General features: G+C 45.1%; 1 pseudogene; it reads left to right on the top strand.

The window, feature by feature from the left end:
- Window positions 1–3,887: 3,887 nt before the first annotated feature.
- LOC115309480 overlaps window positions 3,888–17,529 on the top strand; it is a 60,083-nt pseudogene continuing 46,441 nt past the window's right edge.

Below are 17,529 nucleotides of genomic sequence, written 5' to 3'. Positions count from 1 at the left end.
CATATTTTTTGATAATTTTACGTTTTTTGACCACTTCTTAAGCATGATATAAATGCTACAAAAGAATGTTACTCTTCTGTAAGCGACACATGGCGAATTCCAGCTTAGAATATACCAATCGTTATTATTCAGACAATCTGAAATTATTTCAATCATTAAGCTATTAATAAGAGTGTCATTAAATGTAATTTCAACCCTACTGTGCTCATGTGAAAAATACTAATGTGTAGTGTGAGTTCTCAACGTTGTCTTTTCCTCGCCCAAGTTTGATTTGTTATGCTTTATGATACTTTATGCTGGGCACGCTTGTTATCTGACTTTTGTCGCAGTTTCGAGTTTGGAGCATGGAGGCTTTTTGCATGCATTCCTTCTTACGCACTACTTACACGAGTAAGAAATTTAACACTCCCCTCCTCTCCCTCCCCGCCTTCTCGAGAGTGTGCGTCACGTGATGCTGATTTCACGGCTTTCTGATGCGGCGCAGTGACGTCGAACTTCGCTGGCTCATGGTCGGAGGTGCGGAGACAATGCCAAGGCGGCAAAAACACTCTTTGCGGATCTGTGATGAAAGAGGCCTCGCCGGTTGACTTCACGCAGCTCCGTCCGGAAGAGTGTCCTTCATGTGAACACCGCATTATGAAAGCAAAAGTTTAATGTGTGTTAAAGTTATGTGCAGTATAGTCAAAGTTATTACAAAGTTCCTCGTTGCAGCTCTTAGAAGAACCCCCCCCCCCCCCCCCCCAAGTAAAGTCCATTGTTGTCGTTCTTGAAAACTCCTCGTGACGTCATCAAACGCCTGAGTGCTCCAGCCGCTGCTGCTGCGGCTGCATAGAAAATGAAACAAGAACTTCCGCCCGTCGAGCCGTTTTTATACCCGTGACCTAAAAATTATAGCAATGCTTTTCCCTGCAATCTACCACTGTACAAACTGAATCAATGACGGGACAAATTTCAGTGAATAACAAGCAGTACACACCATTTCAATATCAACATTTTCTCAACCCAGCTTTCAATATCCTCAGCCGAGCATGCGCATGTTCGTCGCTGCAGAAAGCGAGCAAGTCACGCGCCATACTCGCAATCAGTGCAAATGCAACTGGCCAGGATTCTTTTTTATAAAGCTATATACGGTTAATTTACTTACAATAATGCATCGGTGGCTCGTGAACATCTAGCGTGTCACGAAGCAAGAGGACAGCAAGAGGCAAGGACCGCGTGAAAGAGGCCTAACGTCTGAGCGTGCCAAAGATATATTCTGACATTCTAGCCGTTTCTGGATGTTAAAGTAAAAGGTTGGGGTAAACGACATGAGCAACTCCGGCCCATGTCTTGCGCGTGCTCTAATTGTCATTGTCTCTTTATTTAATGTTTCTTAATCTTTCACTTCTTGTCGTGTTCGTCTTCTAAAGTGTAAAATGTGCCAGTGCTCGAAACGCATCCCTCGAGTGGCTTTAGAAAGCTACTGGGAAAGGCAATTGAAATAAACGACACCAGGAAGCGAAAAATGGCGGAGCATCCGTTTTTGGCAGATGTACTGGGAGTTTAGAAAATAAGGGTTGGCGGCACTTGCGAGAAACGCGAGGCGGAAATTTCATTAACCTTGCTTCAGAGCTGTCATTGACTCTATTAGTTGCTTGGCGCAGTCGACACTCCGTTCAGCCGATGTCGTCTATAAGAGATAAAGCTAAGTGTATGTCTCGGAAAATATCTGACATCAGTTGTTGGAAGTTTGCTGGAGCGGATGCTATGTCGGAAGTTGCTCGGCGACTTTGGCCAGAGGTACTAGATAAGAACCGAGTTATGAGGAAGTGGAGGCTACCTTTGACACTTGCATGGTTATTTGGGACCAAAGATACCAGACAACAGCCGAAATAAACATCATTAGGGATAAATCTGGCACTTGTTTGGGGATGTTTTCTCTATGAGGCCAAATGATAGCCGAACTAGGAAGTGGAACCTAAGTCCTGCACTTCGGCTAACTAGGGACAAAATAACCATAACCTTGCCAAAGAAGGTCTTATGTGACTGTACCTTGGCTCATTAGGGCTTGTCAAGGCCCAATAATACCAGGCAAACACCAAACTTTGTCAGAGAACTTCGTCTACCTGGGCATTCATCAAAACTGATTGAGCCCGGTATGCTGTAAATTAAGACCTTTTGGGCACATGCATCTAAACAGCTCTTCGCAGTTGAAATGAACCAATTTATTTAAATTTACTAAATCAGAAACGGAATGCCGATAAGACGGTAGAAAAATATTGTGTGTCATAACTCTCGTACATTGTATACAATAATTGATTTTCTAGAGAACTATTGAGGCCACTTTTTAGCACGAATGCATACTATTCGGTTCCCGCTCTTTATATCATATGTGGCATTTGTTATAACACCAAAAATTAAATTACGTGTTTCGAAGAAAGGCACAAGACTCAATAATAACCCAGTATGGAAGAAAATTGTTCCTCTAGTGGGGACTATTGTTAAAATATATATAAACGAAAAATTATAATATTTTTTATTAGGTTATACAGTTCGTCGTCAAATTAGGTCCATACTTAACATCTAGCAATAGATGCATCTAGTTTGACAATAGAGAAATTACAGAGAAAGCAAAAATGATTTTTCAAAACGCCTATTGCTTTTTCTCAAATCCAGCTCATGACAGGCAACCCAGAAGTGGATCCTCAGATGCTTCACCTGCCGAGGCAATACAACGGCTGCTGAGAAGAAAGAGGGTGCGGCAGAAAGAAAATCTAAAATTCAAGGCCATGATCATCCAGATCACAAAGCAGGCGGAGGAAAATGGCAAAAACTGAGAAGCAAAAGTGGAACCAAGTGTGCAGTCAGCTACAGGAAACCTTGAGCAACAAGATAACCTGGGAATTCCTCAGAGCCTTGCTGAACAGGACGGAGCCCAAGGCAACCCTGCGAAAGCAGATCTAGAGATTCATCCACAACTTCCCGGGCAATAGTGAAGGACTACTGGAGTCGGTGAAAACAAAGAACGTTGGGGAGCACACTCTACAAGGCACGACGATCTATCCAATTTACGAGGGAGAAGGCAACCCAGAGCTGAAAAACTTTTCACTAGAGCTGAGATGGAGGCTGCTTTGGGAAGGCTAATGGCAAACACGGCACCAGGGAGGGATGAATCAAAAGCAAGACTTTTAGAAACCTTGATGCAAGATGGTCGACGTGCTGCTAAAACATTTAAACTAAAGCTAAGATACTGGGAGGAATATGTCCGTCCGGCAACATGCAGTTGTGAGGATGATGGCTAAGGGAGGGAGACGATAGACATTCAGAAAATGAGACCGATATCTCTGACATCCGGGTAGGGAAATTGGTCGCGCACCTAAGGCTTAACAGACTGGCGCCCCATCTGCTGGAGAGATAACAATTGACATGTACAATGTACCGCTACAGACCACATCTGTCAACGCAAGATGTCCACCTGCATTACGAGGAGGAAGCCATCGACAACCTGAGCTTTAGAAGCAACAGTGCTCTCCTACCTCTGCATCTCAAGTGCGACGTCTACAATGTTTTCGATGTGGTGATGCTGAGGAGCAAACATGGACTGGTTTCTCAAGGAACGCCTACAATTATCGAGGAGACTTCCTAGCAGACCCGACGGCGATGTTTTGAGTGGGGACTGGAAGGACAAAGAAGATGAATGTCCAACAAAGAGGGACTACTCAGGTGTAAGTGATTTCACGTTTCCTCTTCAACATGGCGTTGACGCCCTACTGAAGAGGCCGAAGAGTGACGAAGGAATAGATCACGCCATCTATGCCGATGATTTGAATGCGTCGACGATAGCCGACTGAGCAGGAAACAGGCGGGACAGCTCGCAGGAGGCGTTGTACAAGACTGATGCATTCCTGATGGACTACAGTCCGGAGTTTGCTTGGGAGAAGTCGAAGCTGTTAATCCTAAAGAAACGAGCTAGTGAAAAGCGCCCACCGAAGAAGCCGTATCGGGAGAGTATTCTCATCGGACTCACCATCGCGAAGGTCAATACAATCCGGACACTAGAGTTGAATGTGCAAGGAGGTGGAGTAAGAGCAACCACAGTGCTGCGGCTGCAGGGGAGGGTCTCCTAAGCCACACATACTGAGAAGGGGCGAAATTGCGAGCATGAACTCAAGGAGCAGGATTCACTGAAACTCGTGCAAGCCTTGGCGGTCAGCAGGATCACATATGTTACTCCGTTCCTGGAGCTTCCAAAACGAACGAATAAAAAGAGATCAACGGGATTGACAGGAATACACAAGCTGGCATAGTGGCTAACTGCAACAACCTCGACGGAGAAGGTTATGGAACTTGTGCTCCGGGACTTGTGGGAAGATATGGTAGAGGGCCACAAAACAAGACAACTGGAAACACATAACCTCATGGCCGTGGGAAAAGCCACGTTGAAAATGCTCGGCTAAGTACCGATGGGGAGAGAAGAGACAAACAAATGATCCCGTTGGATGTGAGACAAAGGAAAAGAGTGCAGCCCATCCTGAGAAATATGGAAACGGAACACTATAGGGAGTGGGAGAGAGCCAAGGTAGAAACTCTCAGGAAACGATACAAGGGAAAGGTACAGAAATGCTGCCATTATGCAGAGAAAGGAGGAGATTCTTTCTGCTTGGTAAACGGCAGCGTAAAAGAGCTGGCAGCTGCGACAGTTAGGACCCACGTTACAAGCGGCGGAAGAAACGAACATCGCGTTGTCGGTTACGGCGAGCAGGGACGACATCACAACAATCACAGACTGAAAGGCAGCATGCATAAATTTTCAAGATGAAAGAGTTGCAGCAGCGGCTCTTCAGGTCCTCACAAGGAACAGAGAGCTTCCGAAAAACCTGATAGTCTGGGCCCCGTGGCACAAGCACTTGGCAGAAAACAAGGCGGCCCACGCTTTGGCTCGAGATTGTACTCGTCGGGCATCATTTCCGATCAATCGAGACCTGTTGCTCCCTGAGGAAAACAACCCGAAAAAAAGTGCGGAAAGCACTGCAAACTAGGAAAAAGGGCATACATAGAACCTCAGATGAAGCTATCCAGGGAGGATGTAGTCTCTTAGATGCATCTTTGAATCAACACATCTGCACATCGTACACATTACCCCTTGAGACATCCAGCCTCCTACGAATATAACTGCGAGTCATGCAATGTGCCCAAGAAACTTTACCCCATAGCACGGAGGTGCCAGGGCAGCGCGGCGATGCAACCTTCAGTAGGATACACCAAAGAGCATTGGGAGAGCGAGAGAGCAGAGAGCGCGGGGATGAGAGGGGAGCGCGACGATACAAGCTACAGTAGGATTCACCAGAAAGCACTGGGAGAGGAATCGTAACAAAATGACTAGTGAAATTTCGGAGGAGTTTCACTAATTTCGGAGGGCGCTAATTCACGTGTCGGCGGCGACATGTGAATTAGCTCCCCATTGATAGCATTGTATGATTCGGAGGTGGCGTATTTACAGTCCTTTGTTAGCTGTTTGCTTGAAAGAGTATACGTAGATTATTGAACAATCTGTTTATATGACGTGGATGTTTGTGGACAAGGCATATATCTTCCTTCTTTGGTGTAAGTCAGATTAAACCTCAGGTGCAAGAGCACTCGACTTTGTATGTTCTTTTACTGGTCCTAATAAATTACAAATAATTTGCTCATTTTAATGTTTATAAAAAATATAAGGCATTTTGCTGATTCTGGAAATGATTTCCTCTGATACTGCATTCAAATCAACGCTTTATTCTTTATTTAGCTTTTGTACTTATCTAGCTACTAGAGCAAGATTTAAGTTGCGCAGATTTGGTCTTTCTTTTGAGCCAAAATTAGATATTTTTTATGAAAGCTGAACGGATGTCAGGCGGCCAATGTAATAAAAATGCAATTAAAACGTTTAAAGCAAGATTAACTTTGTTGTGACTAATAACAATAACGTTGCATAAATTACGTTTCTTTTATTGAGATCTTGCTTGAGCAAATTGAACAAAATATTTATATAAAATTGCAGCCTTGCAGAATAAGTCTTAATTTTAATAAATCAATGATAAACGAAGCTGAAATAAAAACCGCCAAGAGCCACTTCCTCGCAGTCTTGGAGGAGCGGTAATAAGGCAATTCAATTTATCGCAAACCATCTTGTGTTGAAGTGATATTAGGTCAGACTGCCTGAGACTGACAGCTGAACCTAAAAATGTGACCTTTTGTTGACAGTTTAGGTTTACTGTGCTTGCATTTGAGAAGTCTCATGTCACTTTAACATACCGCACTCATCCATAAAACCGCATACCGCAACCTTTCGCGTGTGCTTGGCGGATTTGCACGTTGTTTGTCGCCTTCCTTTAACATTTCGTTACGTCAGTGTAAGGTTAATTTTCTTCACATTCGTGTCACAGATTGGAGTGAGCATTCATTTAATGACGAGCAGGCAGGTGCGTTGCGCCGACATGTTTCTGGCAATATGAATAATGATAATAATAATAATAACAATAATCTTTATTTTGAGGTGCCCAAAAACAACCACATTGGTCTTCTGATTGGTGCACCAACACAAAAGAGCAAAATGAGCAAGCAAGTACATGGGCTCTAAACATTTACTAAAAAAATAAAACATCCAAGACAAACATAATGCTAAGGGGCTAGGATGATATCATTTAAATCGCGACGGTACATAGAAATTGGTGCAGATATATCAAGGTGGGGTGGAGCGAAGGTATTATATAATGACTGAATCCGTAAGAGAGGTGAGGTGTTACACGGCGAGTGAACATCAATAATATTGAAAAAGAAGAAGGAACGTGCTGTCATCACCATCGGGATGTGACAAGTACGACGTAAAAAACCGAATCCCATTGCAAAAGAAAGTATAGGTCAAGTTCCTAATTATTATGCGGTGGCGCAGCCTTTTCTTAATTTAATGTAGGAAAGCCTCTACGGAATATGACGACATTTTAGCACTGTATAAAAACCCGCAAAGCTCGCCGAAGTTTTTACCAGCGGTAGCTGTTCGCTTCACCATGTCTGAAAGTGTGTGTTTTTACTCACAGTAATGCTAACTGCATGCTTTGGAGGTGAGTGCCAATTTCACCTGAGGGCGTACATACATATTTAGAGGGAATTTGGTAGGATACGTCGACGATCTATTGAGAGCTTACGTACAACCTAATTCTGATCCTTGCAAGCACTCTGGTTTTAAGACAACTACCTGCTAGCTTACTAACATTGATGAAATCCATCAGAGCACTTATTTAGATAGTGGTAAACTGCGAAAGTAATCGTATATCTGCGTTAAAGTAAATAAAAATATTGATTATTTTAATGCTTATTGATAAATATCATGGATTTCGCTCATTCTGGGAGTAATTTTCTCCGATACATCATGAGCTTATACGCTTGATTTTTCATTTAGCTCTTGTGCGGAATTTGTGGAAGTATTAGGTAACAAATCGAGTAAACCATAATTAGAAAAAGCAAACTTTACTGATAAAAGGGGAAACGAAATTGTTCCGCAGTGCTTTCCGCCCGCCTCTACCAAGCATGACTTAGTCGAAAACGTTTTAATACTTGAATGTTTTTTTTTAATGCTGCATGAAATGTATTCGCGATTCATGTATATATAGGTACATATTGTGATCACCATCAAGGTGAGGGTAAAACTGTCGAAAAGTCAAGTTTACTTTCGTTCATGCCACCTTTTTTGAGTAAGTAAGGATGAATAAATGACTCTAAAATTTGCATCCAGCAGTTTTATTATGTTTTTTAAAGTAATTTTTGCTAGTGACTTCGTAAACCTGTCGAGTTTGTAGTTTAAATAGATTAAAAGTTTACAAACTTCTAAAGCGAAGATTGTCCCTAAGGCGCATTGCTAAAGCTTTGCTGTTGTCACTTTGCAGCTGCAGAATTTCTTGCGAATGTTTTTTTTTTTCGATTAATACACTAAATCATAAACGTTAAAAGGTTTCCTGTTTTATTCAACTAACAGTGATATATATTAGCTGAACACTGAATCAAAACGTTATATCAAACAACTTTGAGAAATATATGAAGGCTCGTTCACACTCTTGCGACCTCTTAAAACTGGGCTCCTTAAAACCTCTTACAACGAGTGGATACAGTGGCGCCATCTATTGGGTAGCAGTGTAAACTTGGCCGTCCGGCATACTTTCTATTTCTCTCGAGCATTATCTTCTCTTTCTTGTCTCGAAAAACTTTTGTCAACGTTATAAACGAGCCTTTTTATAAGTATTACGCACATTTGACCTCGAAACTTTTACAAAACCTTCGCTCTTGTGAAATGCAGTTCTAGGGTCACCGCATAGATGGTGCCAGCGTGCCAGTGTGTTCTCTCGTCCTAAGAAAGTTTAAGAAGTTTTATCAGATCTCGTCTCTCTCGGTCGTACTCGGTTGCAAGAGTGTGAACAGTAATTGAGGGTTTTATTTCTCTTTTTTTGTAGAATTTGAGCAACGCACATTCAGAAGTCAAACATTTTTGGAAGTTAGCCGCATGATAAAAGATTTGAGAATTCATTCGAGCCTCCAGGTTCAACGTTGAACACCTCTATCTATGACGAATTTCCTCTTCACAGAACCGCCTGTGGAGGAGTTTGTGTACTGTGTACTTGAGAATTCTCGAAGCGAGAGGTGAAAATGGCGAGAAGATGCTGTAAATTCGAGACGGGCTTACTCTGAGCTTAGAAAAGAGGCAAGTGTTTTCCGAAAACTTCATTTTTACTAAAAACGATGATGTAAACGACTCCAACAGTTCTGTAAGTACAGATACTGGAAGCACGCTTTTACGTTAAAATAGACTCGGGTTAGTGCGTTTGTATGCAGTCGTTGAAGCTGCCATTAGCACACTTACCCGGGTTCAACTCCCTTCCACCCTCTACGCTTCTCTGTATTTGCGAATTGTACGTTATGTATTACCTATTGTACTTTGTGTTCCAAATGAAGTTTTACACATAATAAAGATAGTTTGTTTTACTCAAAGTATATTGCCCACCCTGGTTAAGCTCTCGGGGGTATACGGTTATTTACTATTTCCCAGCACTTATATCATATGCAATCAATTATACGTCGCTGGGCTTTAAACCAGTTTGTGATATTCGATATTTCAAGAAAAAATAGTACTGAAAATGCTCAAACTTCATGCAACCGTCGAGTAGGCAAAAAACCCTACGGGGAGAAGGTGATTATCGAAATGGTACACACAATCTTCGGCTGGCTTCTGCGCGCAAAACATCCGTTCACTTCTGCCTGCAAAAACATCCGAATCATATAGTATAAACTTAAGCTCTGAGCAGTGATCATCACAACTGCATGCACCATGCGCCATGTCCCAGAAATGCAATCACCGTGTTGCTGAACGGATGATTACGCTTGATAAGTAGTGGTTTTGTTCATTGCCTGAGATTTTAAGGCAAGTTAGAGTGAAGTCTCCTAAAAGATGAAAGCTCTGCGCTCTCATTAAAGTCAATCAAGCTTTCTTTCTGAGTGTCTATATTATGTTTTAAAATTAAAATGAACTTTTTAAAGATATATTTACTGTACATTAATGACGGAAACGTTAACACGGATCCAAATTTGGTACTGCCATGATATTGAATCAAAATTAACTGTTAGGGCGAGTTTGCTATACAATTTAAGAAGATCAAAAGCGCAAACAGCAGGGGAAAGAAGTGGGGACAGGACTTAGCGCATTGTCCTATCACTTAATATAATCCTTGCTGTTTGAGCTTTTGATTTTTAACAATGTACTGACATGATGTTTGCAATTTATATGCCGTCTACATTTATGTGATTTCGGGATACTGCGCATAATCAAAGTGTAGGTTTATATCTTTTTGGGAGATAATTTTATGTCGAAATAGCTCGCGATGCCGTTAAGGGTTGAAGAAAACGTGTTTATAAAGACGTCTGCAGCTCTGCAATTAATGCTCCCGCGTTTTTGCCAGCTGAGTGTCAAGGAAATTGAAGAGAGTTTGTACCAGGACAGGAAACACGGCTCCTCTGTTGTGGTCCAAGAATCAAAAGGATATGTCCAAGTGGTATGATATACACGTGTTATTACTGATGAAATTCGAGAATAAAATATTATTCCACTCTAAGCCATAACCATTTTAATATCTTATTTTGAATTAATATTTGCAGACTGGTATCCTCAATGATAATTTATCAATCGAGCCGGTATTATCTAATCAACGATCGAAAGACGGAATCGTTGCTCACTTGATATCAAGTTTTAATGGTACGTCCATCCCAATGTATGCTGATCATGGTAAGGCCAACTTAAGAATCTGTTTATAAATGATTATTACAAAATTAGGCAGAATATTTTACAACAGGTGAATAAAACCCTGATCGGTTTTTTTGATTGATTAGTGTATTATAAAGTTAAATATATAATTTCTATAGTGTGTACTTTTCGGCGCGGCGCAGTTAGTTTTTCTTTGTTGTCCAATCCTATTTTCTGAATACTTACAACTCACGTGCATTTTTGCTCTAATTTTATTTCGTTAAATTTTTGTATTACGTGAACCTGACTTTGGTATGTTAACGACAGATAAAATACGTAATGCTATTGATACCCTATTGGAAAAACGTACAAGAAACAAACCTGCTGCTTGTACAGTTCGGGTATGACACCACCATAATTTCTTGTTATTACGTATGCAGCTAGTTTGGTTTGGAGTTCTGCATAACTGGATATACCGGCACCGATATGGCTCCGGGTCTGTCTATACTGGCAGCCAGTTTGCTTGCCGATATGATTCGGTGTGCTGGTATGATTTTGCGTCCGATGACGTAGGCGACCGCCATCTTTCCATCGAAAAACGCTTATACCAAACGACCACCGTTATAACCAAATCATACATGCAGAAAGACGACCGCCATCTTCCAACTTAACGTCCATCGTTTACCACCGGTATCGTTACATACACCATACATGTCGAAAAAGAACATAAGCCGCGTTCACATGAATGCGACTTAGTCGTATTGAATCCAGTTGCCGCATTCCATATGTGGTCATGTAAACGGCATAATGCGCAAAGCGCATCGCATTAAAGTCGCTAGACAGAGGTGGATCGAGATCTCGAGTGCGGATTGATTCAGCCCATGTAAACGGAGATCGCATCGCATTTTGGAACGGGGAGGATTATCGGAAGGCGCTCGCTGCGGGAGCGAGTGAACAGCTGAGATCATGGCGGCGGCCAATCTCGTCGGCGGCGCGGAGAGCGGTCCCGCAATTTTTTTCCCGAGAACAAACGCAAGCTTTTATTGCGATCATAACTAAGCGGAATATAGCTGAGCTGCTCGGTGTGGGCGGCCCCGTCCAAACCTTTGCGAAGTACGACTTGCGCGTCCGAAGGGGTTACAAAGACATCGGTGCAAGCACGAACGACACCGAGAGCCCCGAGCACTGTTGATTACTGTATGGTAGCGCAGAACCAGCTGCTCCTACCCCGGTGCCGTTCCTGGCTGCGCAAGAGCCTCTCGGACTCGGGGTCCGGTCGCGATCGGCGAGTTCTGGCGCGGCGAAACGCGGAGGCTTCCTCAAAGCGTGCGCACACACGTCACCTCTCGTTCAGAGTGAACCTGCGGCCCGGGCTGGAGTCCTAAACGCCGTGGTTTCGATGCTTCTTCCGTCTCGCAACTTCTTCCACAACACCGAAGACAGCGGGCACCATCTTTACGGTCACTGAATGCGTCGAAAGGTCTCCACGTGCGATCCACCGGAAAACATGGTGCGGCTGGTGCCGGAACGGAACTGCGTAACTTCGAGCTTTGAGTCAGCGTGCACGGCAACAAACCGATCGTGACACCAAGCCGCGGATACCGCATCGCCGGTCGACAGAGGCAAACGGCCCGTTGCTCGTATCGTGGGCCGTGACTCGTGCTCGGCCAACTCGGCGTCTTTTCGTGGACCCTCGCGTCGTCGCAACCAGCCGCAAACCCGGCGTCGGAGAAAAGCGAAACCGAAACGTAAAGCTTCCGCCCAGTGGCTTCCGCTGTCGCGCCTTTTCTAACTTCCCGGCTTCCACGCTTCCGGTCGTCGAGGAGATGGCGACGTAGTGGTTTTGGCGGTTTTGGCGTCGCTGGCTCGTTCTGCGTTTTGGGGGACAGATGTTTTACGGTCCGTTTCTACTGCGTCTCTGGCTCTCAACTCGCCGGCGCCTCTCCTAGTTCAACCAGGCGTGGTCAACCTGGGTCAGGCCGGCTCGACTCGTCCGATCGCAGGCGACTTCCCAGTTCGGCCGTGAGGCCTAGGATCCGAAGACCTCTGTCTCCGTGAAGCGGTAAGCGAATCTCGTCCCGTTTTTGTTCTACTTTTAAATTACGTTAGGTGCGCTACAGTGTAAGCATGCGTGCCAAGTGTTCTTAACAATTTTGAACTAGAATAATTGTGCTTTATTGCGGTTTGTCATTTACGGAAAATATAAATGGAGCAATGAACGATAAGCCGTGCTTGAAAACGATGCATGTACGATGTTAACTTCTACCTCGGCGGCTTTAAAAAAAAAGTTAAGACTGGTTACGGTTGGATGCGAGGCTGGTCCCAATGCAATGGTAAGCACTTAGAGCGCCTTTCTGAACGGCATGTAAGCAATATAGCGATCAACGAGACGAGCGACGGCGAGAAGCTACGAGTGCGGGCGCCGAGCGACGAAGATTTCTCACTCTCGCTGCTTGCGCCGCTCGGTTCTTGGGCTTATAGAAAACGTCGCTCATCGCCTTGGTCGCTCGCACCAATCGCTTTCATGTGTGTCTCGTCGCGCGGCTGACTACTGTGTTCATTCAAGTATAAGTCGACCTTTTTTTTTGAATTTTCGATTAAAGACTTTTGACCTACATTCGCGACCAAATTTTGCGACCCTACCGGAGGCATGGAGCTATCGAGTTACCGAGCCGGAGTTGCTGTAGAGCCGCGCCGCGTCTTGTTTCAAAACGCGTTTGGTGCACGAAAACAACGGCGGTGGCCAGTGCCGCTATCGCGCGCCTCTCGGGCGTCTGGTTTCGCCATCGCGCCTCTAACCACTAGCGTTCCCCTTGCTGGGCAACGGGGAAGGAAAGAAACCCGTTGCGCCATGCACTTTGCCCTCCATTCTCGCAAACGCGCACAAAAAAAAAAAAAAAAAAGTTACTTTTGTTTGTTGCTTGAGGCGACTCGGCCAACGCTCGGCTCGCGTGTTGCTCATGGCGACACGGCGGCTTTGCTTGCGTCTTTGTAGTTCATCTCTCGTCACTTCGCACCTTCTTTCGTTTTGCTTGTCGTCATTTTACAACGGTGTCAGTGAAGTATTGTTGCGAATTTGCGAGGATGTCTACCAAGCTGACGAAGCTTCGGACGACGATGACATGTCCTAAAGTTCTGACGGTGATTAAGTTTTTGGCATCGCCCCGTGATTTAGCTGAGATTGATGTAAATAAAGGTTTGTTTCTTTTTCCCAAAATTTCCCCTGTTCTTAAAAATAAAAAAAAAGGTCGACATATATTTGAATTATTTATTTTTTTTATTTTCGGTGGGTCCAACAAATAGGCTTCGACATATATTTGAGTAAATATGTTAACTTTAATTTTTATTTTGGGTTACGTCGGACGTAACTCGAATGCTTGACAGTTACGTTGGGCGTAACTTTAATTTTTATTTCGGGTTCCGTCGGACGTAACGTTAGACACTGCGTTACACTTAAGCAAATTCATCCTATAAACCAACCATTTGTGTTTGATTAAAGCGCATCACTGGCCTAAAAGAAATACTGCCATCCTATAGCCCTATTGGAAAAACGTACAAGAAACAAACCTGCTGCTTGTACAGTCCTGGTATGACACCATCTTAATTTATTGTTATTATACATGCAGCTAGTTTGGTTTTGCGTTCTCCATAACTGGAGATACCGGCACCGCTATGGCTCCGGGTCTGTCTATACTGGCAGCCGGTTTGCTCGCCGATATGACTCGGTATGGCTGGTATGATTTTGCGTCCGATGACGTAGGCGACCGCCATCTTTCCAACGAAACGCCTATACCACAAGACCACCGGTATAACTAAACCATACATGCAGAAAGACGACCGCCATCTTCCAACAAAAACGTCCATCGTTTACCACCGGTATCGTTACATACATCATACATGTCTAAAAATAACATAAGCCGCGTTTACATGAATGCGACTTAGTCGCATTGAATCCAGTTGCCGCATTCAATATGCGGTCATATAAACGGCATAATGCGCAAAGCGCATCGCATTAAAGTCGCTAGACAGAGGTGGATCGAGATGGCGAGTGCGCATTCATTCAGCCCATGTAAACGAAGATCGCATCGCATTTTGGAACGGGGAGGATTATCGGAAGGCGCTCGCTGCGGGAGCGAGTGAACAGCTGAGAACATGGTGGCGGCCAACCTCGTCGGCGGCGCGGAGAGCGGTCCCGCAATTTTTTTCCCGAGAACAAACGCAAGCTTTTATTGCGATCATAAGTAAGCGGAATTTAGCGGAGCTGCTCGGTGAGGGCGGCCCCGTCCAAACCTTTGCGAAGTACGACTTGCGCGTCCGAAGGGGTCACAAAGGCTTCGGTGCAAGCACGCATGACACCGAGAGCTCCGATCACTGTAGAGCACTGCATGGTTGCGCAGAACGAGCAGCTCCTACCTCGCTGCCGTTCCTGGCTGCGCAAGAGCCTCTCGGACTCGTGGTCTGGTCGCGATCGGCGAGGTCTGGCGCGGCGAAACGTGGAGGCTTCCTCAAAGCGTGCACACACACGTCGCCTCTCGTTCAGAGTGGACCGGCGGCCCGGACTGGAGTCCTAAACGCCTTGGTTTTGATGCTTCTTCCGTCTCCCAACTTCTTCCACAGCACCGAAGACAGCGGGCGCGATCTTTACGTTCACTGAATGCGTCGAAAGGCCTCCACGTGCGATGCACCGGAAAACGTGGTGCGGCTGGTGCCGGAACGGAACTGACGGAACTGCATAACTTCGAGCTTTGAGTCAACGTGCACGGCAACAAACCGATCGTGACACTAAGCCGCGGATACCGCATCGCCGGTCGACAGGGGCAAATGGCCCGTTGCTCGTATCGTGGGCCGTGACTCGTACTCGGCCAACTCGGCGTCTTTTCGTGGCCCCTCGCGTCGTCGCAACCAGCCGCAAACATACCAGCCCGCGACCGTGGCCGATGTCGGAGAAAAGCGAAACCGAAACGTAAAGCTTCCGCCCAGTGGCTTCCGCTGCCGCGCCTTTTCTAACTTCCCGGCCAGTCCCGGTTTACACGCTTCCGGTCGTCGTGGAGATGGCGACGCAGCCAGACGTAGCGGTTTTGGCGCTGGCTCCTTCTGCGTTTTACGGGACAGATGTTTTACGGTCCGTTTCTACTGCGTCTCTGGCTCTCAACTCGACGACGCCTCTCATGGTTTAACCAGGCGTGGTCAGCCGGGGTCAGCACAGCTACCGGCTCAACTCGTCCGATCGCCGGACCGCAGGCGACTTCCGATTTCGGCCGTTAGGCCTAGGATCCGAAGGACTCTGTTTCCGTGCAGCGGTAAGCGAATCTCGTCCCGTTTTCGTTCTACTTTTAAATTACGTTAGGTGCGCTACAGTGTAAGCATGCGTGCCAAGTGTTCGTGACAATTTTGAACTAGAATAATTGTGCTTCATTGCGGTTTGTCATTTACGAAAAAGTAAATCGAGCAATGAACGAGGAGCCATGCTTGAAAACGATGTATGTACGATGTTAACTTCTACCTGGGCGGCTTAAAAAAAAGTCAAGACTGGTTACGGTTGGATGCGAGGCTGGTCCCAATGCAATGGTAACCACTTAGAGCACCTTTCTGAACAGCATGTAAGCAATATAGCGATCAACGAGACGAGCGACGACGAGAAGCTACGAGTGCCGGCGCCGAGCGACGAAGATTTCTCACTCTCGCTGCTTGCGCCGCTCGGTTCCTGGGCTTCTAGAAAACGTCGCTCATCACCTTGATCGCTCGCACCAATCGCTTTCATAATGTGTGTCTCGTCGCGCAGCTGACTACCGTGTTTATTCAAATATATGTCGACCTTTTTTTTTCTTTTCTTTTTTTTTTTTTTTTCGGAAATCGTGACTAAAGAATTTCGACCTACATTCGCGACCAAATTTTGCGACCGTACCGGAGGCATGAAGCTATCGAGTCACCGAGCCGGCGTTGCCGTAGAGCTGCGCCGCTTCTTGTTTCCAAAAGCTTTTGTTAAACAACCGAAAACAACAGCGGTGGCCGATGCCGCTATCGCGCGCACCTCTTGGGGCATTGGATTTCGCCATCGCACCTCTAGCGTTCCCCTTGCTGGGCAATGGGGAAGGAGAGGAACGCGATGCGCCATGCACTTTGTCCTCCATCCTCGCAAACGCGCACAAAAAAAGAAAAAAAAAAAAGATGTTACTTTTGTTAGTTGCTTGAGGCGTCTCGGCTCGCGTGTTGCTCATGGCGACACGGCGGCTTTGTTTGCGTCTTTGTAGTTTGTCTTTCGTGGCTTCGCACCTTCTTTCGTTTCTTGTCGTCATTTTACAACGGTGTCAGTGAAGTATTGTGGCGGATTTGCGAGGATGTCTACCAAGCTGTGAAGTGATGTTAATAAAGGTTTCTTTCTTTTGCCCAAAATTTCCCCTGTTCTTAAAAATAAAAAAAAAAGTCGACCTATATTTGAATTTCTTTTTTTTTTTTTTATTCTCGGTGGGTCCAACAAATAGAGTTCGACCTATTTTCGAGTAAATACGGTAACTTTAATTTTTATTTTGGGTTACGTCGGACGTAACTCGAATGCTTGACAGTTACGTTGGGCGTAACTTTAATTTTTATTTCGGGTTCCGTCGGACGTAACGTTAGACACTGCGTTACACTTAAGAAAAATAGGGGCTGATGGTTCATCATATAAACCAACCATTTGTGTTTAAATAAAGCGAGTCACTGGCCTAAAAAAAATACTGCTGTCCTATAGGAATGTAGCGCTTCAGATAAATTTGTTAGTTTTTGCTTTTAGTCTCTGCCCCACCAGATACAACATCTGGCCTAAAGCAGTGTTCCGGATCTCCTTCCAAGACCTCAGGCGGGTCGTCATTCAATCCAGGAGGCGGCGGCGTCTCATGGGCGTGTTGCTGGTGCTTCTTACTGGATGGTGCTACCGAGGGAAAAGTGGTCGTGCTTGGGAAAGGCAAGTATGGCCGCCGTAAGTATAGATATTGTTTTTACCTTTGCTCGGACCCACCTTTAAGAAATGCACAGTTCGCATGTGTGCATCTCTCAATGCTTCTACAGTCGGCTGTTAATATTTGGAGTGCTCCAACTCTGTCAGCGCTAGTTTCTCTAGATTATGCAAATGGGATGCAACACTAAACCACATATGCTGTCGCAACAAACAGTGCTCTGCTGAAGCACGCACTGTGGAATCTACTCTGGCTTTATAATACAGCACAAAATAGTTGACGCCAAGTATAGCTACTTTTGTGACTCCGTTTTACCAAAAGCTCTGCCGAAATAAACTTGCCACCTTATAGGTA

This window comes from Ixodes scapularis, unplaced genomic scaffold (genome assembly GCF_016920785.2).
Source record: "Ixodes scapularis isolate PalLabHiFi unplaced genomic scaffold, ASM1692078v2 PGA_scaffold3__209_contigs__length_174095766, whole genome shotgun sequence".
Lineage (NCBI taxonomy): Eukaryota > Metazoa > Arthropoda > Arachnida > Ixodida > Ixodidae > Ixodes > Ixodes scapularis.
This window is presented reverse-complemented; position numbering and strand designations above follow the sequence as displayed.